Source organism: Nannospalax galili, unplaced genomic scaffold (assembly GCF_000622305.1).
Source record: "Nannospalax galili isolate Female #2095 unplaced genomic scaffold, S.galili_v1.0 scaffold547, whole genome shotgun sequence".
NCBI lineage: Eukaryota > Metazoa > Chordata > Mammalia > Rodentia > Spalacidae > Nannospalax > Nannospalax galili.
Window position 1 is genome coordinate 2,337,446 of NW_008355824.1, and position 5,720 is coordinate 2,343,165.

The window sequence follows — 5,720 nt, forward strand, 5'->3', positions numbered from 1 at the left end:
AAAAAAATACTACAGGACTTTAAGACCCAGATTAACCCCAGCTCATTAATCGTAGGTGACTGCAATACACCACTGTCTCCATTAGAGAGGTTAACAGAGCAGAGAGTTAAGAGAGAGTCATCTGAATTAAATAATGCCATATATTAAATGGACTTAACAATTACCGAAGATTCCACCCAAGCACCAAAGGACATACTTTCTACTCAGCACCCCATGGAACCGTCTCCAAAATCAACCATATACTGGGGCACAAAACAAAACTAAAAATACAAAAACATTGAAATAATTTCATGCATTCTATCAGACCACAATGCAATAAAGCTAACAATCAACACCTGAAGAAGCCCCAATCACCACATGAACACATGGAGATTAAACAACACACCCCTGGATGATGAATGGGTCAAAAAAGAAATTAAGAAAGAAATAAAAGTATGCCTGGAATTAAATGAAAAACACAATACAACATGAAAAAACCTCTGGGACATGCTGAAAGTGGTTCTTAGAGGGAAGTTTATAGCTCTAAGTGACTACATCAAAAAACTGGGAAGAACACAAACAAATGACTTAACATTGCTACTCAAAATACTTGAAAAACAAGAGTTAACGAAACCCAAACCCAGCAGACAAGAAGAAATAAAAATCAGGGCAGAAAGTAATGAAATTGAGAAAAAGAAAACAATACAAAGAATCAACAACTCAAAGAGCTGGTTCTTTGAAAAGATAAACAAGATTGACAGACTACTAACCCAGTTAACCAAAAGAAAGAAAGAGCACCTCCAAATCAACAAAATCAGAGATGAAAGGGGAAACATCACAATAGACACCAAAAAGGTACAGAACATTATAAGGGAATACTTTAAAAACCTATATGCTACTAAATTTGAAAACCTAAGAGAAATGGATGCATATCTAAAGGCATGGGAACCACCAAAACTAAACCAAGAAGAGATTAACAGCTTAAACAGACCCATAACACAAAAGGAAATTGAAACAGTAATACAAAACCTCTCAAGTAAAAAAAAGCCCAGGACAAGATGGATGTACAGCAGAATTTTTCAGACATTTAAAGAAGAACTGCATCCAATACTACTTAATTTATTCAAAAAAATAGAAATGGAGGGAGAACTTCCAAATCCCTTCTATGAAGCCAGCATCACTCTAATACCAAAGCCAAGTAAAGATACAACCATAAAAGTAAACAATAGACCCATATCCTTAATCAACATAGATGCAAAAATTCTCAACAAGATGCTTGCAAACTGCATACAGACACACATCAAAAAGATCATCCTCCATGATCAAGTCGACTTTATCCCAGAGATGCAGGGATGGTTCAATATATTAAGACAATAAACGTCATAACTCATATAAATGAGCTCAAAGACAAGAACCACATGGTCATCTCAATAAAGTCAGAGAAGGCCTTTGACAAAATTCAATATGCATTTATGTTCAAAGCCCTAGAGGGACTGCACTAGAAGTAACATACCTCAACATAATTAAAGCCATATATAACAAACCCACAGCCAACATCATCCTAAATGGAGAAAAACTGGAAGAATTCCCATGGAAATCAGGAACCAGACAAGGCTGTCCACTATCCCCACTTCTCTTTAACATAGTAATTGAAACTCTTACAAGAGATATAAGACAAGAGCAAGAAATTAAAGGAGTAATAATTGGAAAAGAAGAGATCAAATTATCCTTTTTTTTTGGCAGATGATATGATATTACATCTAAGGGATGCCAAAAAATCCACCAGAAAACTCCTAGAAATTATTAACACATTAAGTAAAGTGGCAGGTTACAAAATTAACCTACAAAAGTCTATAGCCTTTCTATATACCAATAACAAGCATTCAGAGAAAGAGCTCATGGAAACACTCCCATTTACAATAGCTGAAAAAAAAAAAAATCTCGGAATAAACCTGACCAAAGACATTAAAGAGCGCTACAATGAAAAATTTAAATCCGTAAAGAAAAAAAAATGAGGAACACATCAGAAGAAGGAAGGACCTCCCATGCACATGGATTGGAAGAACTAATATTGTGAAAATGACCATCCTACCAAAAGTCATATGTAGATTCAACGCAATGCAAATCAAAACCCCCAGGTAGTTTTCACAGAATTGTAAAACTTATCCTAAGATTCATATGGAAGCATAAAAGACCTCGGATAGCCAAAACAACATTGAGCACTAAGAACAATGCTGGGGAGATTACAATACTAGATTTCAAGCTGTATTACAGAGCTATAGTCATATAAACAACATGGTACTTGCACAAAAATAGATCCATAGACAAATGGAACAAATTTGAAGACCCAAATATGAGAAAATACAATTTCAGCCACCTGATATTTGAAAAAGGGCCAAGAACATTAACTGGAGGAAAGACAGCATGTTCAGCAAATGGTGCTGGCAAAACTAGATCTGCACTTCTAGAAAAATGAAACTACACTCCTATCTTTCACCCTGCACAAAAGTCAATTCCAAATGGCTCAAAGACCTCAATGTACAGCCTGAAACTCTGAAACTCTTAGAAGAAAACATTGGGAAAAACCGACAAGATATAGGTGTAGGAAAGAATTTTCTAAACCGGACATCAATTGCTCAGGAAACAAGGGCAAGAATTAACAAATGGGACCTCATTGCTCAGGAAACAAGGGCAAGAATTAACAAATGGGATCTCATTAAACTAAAAAGCTTCTGTGCATCAAAGGAGGCAACCAGGGACGTGAAGAGAAAACCCACAGAATGGGAGAAAATCTCCACTAGCGACACATCCAACAGAGGTTTAATAACCAGAATATATAACGAACTCAAAAAACAGAGAATCAGACAGGAAGAAACCCAATTAAAATATGGGCTAAGGAGATGAACAGAGAGTTCTCAAAAGAAGAAGTAAAGATGGCTATGAAACATCTTAAAAGATGTTCGACATCTCTAACAATTAAGGAAATGCAAATTAAAACCACTTTAAGATTCCACGTTACCCCAGTAACACTGGCTAAGATCAAGAAAACAAATGATACTAAACGTTGGAGAGGATGTGGGGAAAGGGGATCACTCATCCACTACTGATGGGGCTGCAAACGGGTTCAACCCCTATGGAAGGCAATGTGGAGAACTCTTATAAAATTACAAATGAACCTACCATTTGACCCAGTTATACCACTCCTTGGCATATACCCAAAGAACTCATCCTATTGCAGAGATACTTGTACATCCATGTTTGTTGCTGCTCTTTTCACAATAGCTAAGAGATGGAAGCATCCTAAGTGTCCCTCAATTGATGATTGGATAATGAAAATATGGTTCATTTATACTATGGAGTTTTAGTCATCAGTAAGGAAAGATGACATCATGAAATTTGACGGTAAATGGATAGAACTAGAAACTGTTATAGTAAGTGAAGTAACACATACTCAGAAAATAAAAAATGGACATATGTTCTCCCTCATATGTGGATCCTAGAACCAGACTCTGATAAATAAATATGCAACTAGACATAACTACAGAAACCAGGATAATGGAAAGGAAACAGGGAGGTAAAGGAAAAGAAATATACTGAAAGAGAAAAACAGTAGGGAACAGACTTAATAAGGGAGATATGGATAAAAGTTGGGTTAGTTTGAGGTAGGGGGGGAGGGAAGGGTATACAAGGAACCTAGGGGATAAAGGGAAAGAAGTAGCTCAAGAGACGTATGACCATAGGAGAAGGGTATTTTTATGGAAGAAAGGGGGTCAATGGGGGCACCTTAAGAGGGAAAACCATGATGGAGGGGTGAGACAATGTGAGAGATAAACAATGCCTAGCTAGTTTTGAAAACCAGAGAGAACCATATTACTCCTACAACCTACTGACAAATTATACATAGCAGATCAAGAAATATATGTCTAGGTAAGTTTTATCTGAGAACAACTGGTCTTTGCTCAAGATTTATCTACATGACACACAGTAATTAAAAATACAAGACTGGTGGAACTAACCTTCTTGGGTGTTTAACAGACATACTTTGAGGTCTATAATATTTCGGTCAGAGGGACATAAAGGACATTTTTTTGCTCCTTGCCCTCCTAGGTCGACTAGTTCCAGGGGACTATGAGCATCTCTCAAAATGTCATATAATGGTGGTGGGTCACCTGTCCTCTTAATCAAGGAGGCTGAGGAGACCCAACCAGATGCTTGAACCAGTGTCCACCCTATAAGGAGGAGGTTCAACACAGAGGAATCATGTCCTCCATCCTTCCAAGTGAAGCCAACCATGGTTGAGTAGGACATTTGAGTTATCTTCACACAGGCAGAACTGGTAAAAGAAAGGAGCCAGGGGCTCCTCCCAAGTTCATGTGACCCCTGAGGAACAGATCCTCAAATGACCTTAAGAGTAAAAACAAATCGGTTTATCTGGACCAACTGTAGGCCTTAAACACCCAAAAGGAATGTATAACCAAAGATTAAAGGGGCCAATATAATTTCATAAGAGTCCATGTGTATAGCTAAGGGCTACGTAACAATCAATAATGCCAGACAGGCAATACCTCCTTTTGACTTGTTGGCCAGGGTGGCCAAAAGGATTCCCAGATAGTAACCCAGCATAGAACTGGGAAATTGAAGAGCAGACCCCAATCATATCCAAAAGGAATATTGACAACTGATTGCCACTAGATGAGGAAAAGCTGATCATCCTAAAACAAACACCTCTAGATCGGCTGACTAGATTCACCAGAAGGGCAAGTAGTGGGGAATGGCTGGAGGTGCCCACGACACAGCAGACAGTAGCAGGGATATCAGAGTATAAGGGCTCTAGTGAGGGGAGGGAAACTATGGGAGGGTGCTACCTTGGCTTAGATGCCAAGGAGCTCAGAGAATACCCGACTGTGACTAGTAATAATCAGATATATAGAGATTAGAAAAGGCATGTGCATCTTAGGATCAATTGTATTAAGAATGAATTTTTCTGTATGAAACTGTGTATTTTAATAATGAAAAGGAGATCATTTTCATTTAAAACCTCATTTAATTTTATGTCTTATAGGGTTTATATGGAGTACAATTTTGTATAACTGTATTAATTCAGCTGTAAACCTAAAAATTCACAGCCAGTTGTGAAAGAGAAGCATCTTAGCTCTGGAAATTGTTATTGAATATGTCAATGCTGTTTTACTGAAATGCCTCTTCTAATTATATGGTCATTAAATAAATAATTAAAAAAATAGCAATTCAATATGTAGATATATTTAAATATAAAACAGGAGCTAAAGGACATTTTCTCTGTGATCAGTGAGTTGTATGTTAACAATTTGTTAAGAATTTGTTGAAATTGACTCCTATCCTAAAAGCCACAGCTTTCTATGTCGATTTATTTAATTTTTTACCTTTTGATTTTATTATTCTTTATTATTATGCTACCTTTAACTGCAAACCCATTTATTAATATTTCTAGTAGCATTTTACATTCATTGTATACAGTGCCTTAGCATATCCTGCCTTTAGCTCCTGGGATGCAATTTAAATGCATATTATATTATCATTTATGTCTATCATATATATTCCTTATTAAATGATTTACAGTTTTTTTCTTTTATGTTTTACTGTACTTCTTGTGGTCTATATTCTACCTTACTAATCCCCTCTTCAAATTCCTTTTATTTAAATAACCAGCTCCTTAGTTCACATTCTTATCTTGAATAGTACATTTTTGCCTAAGGTGTCTA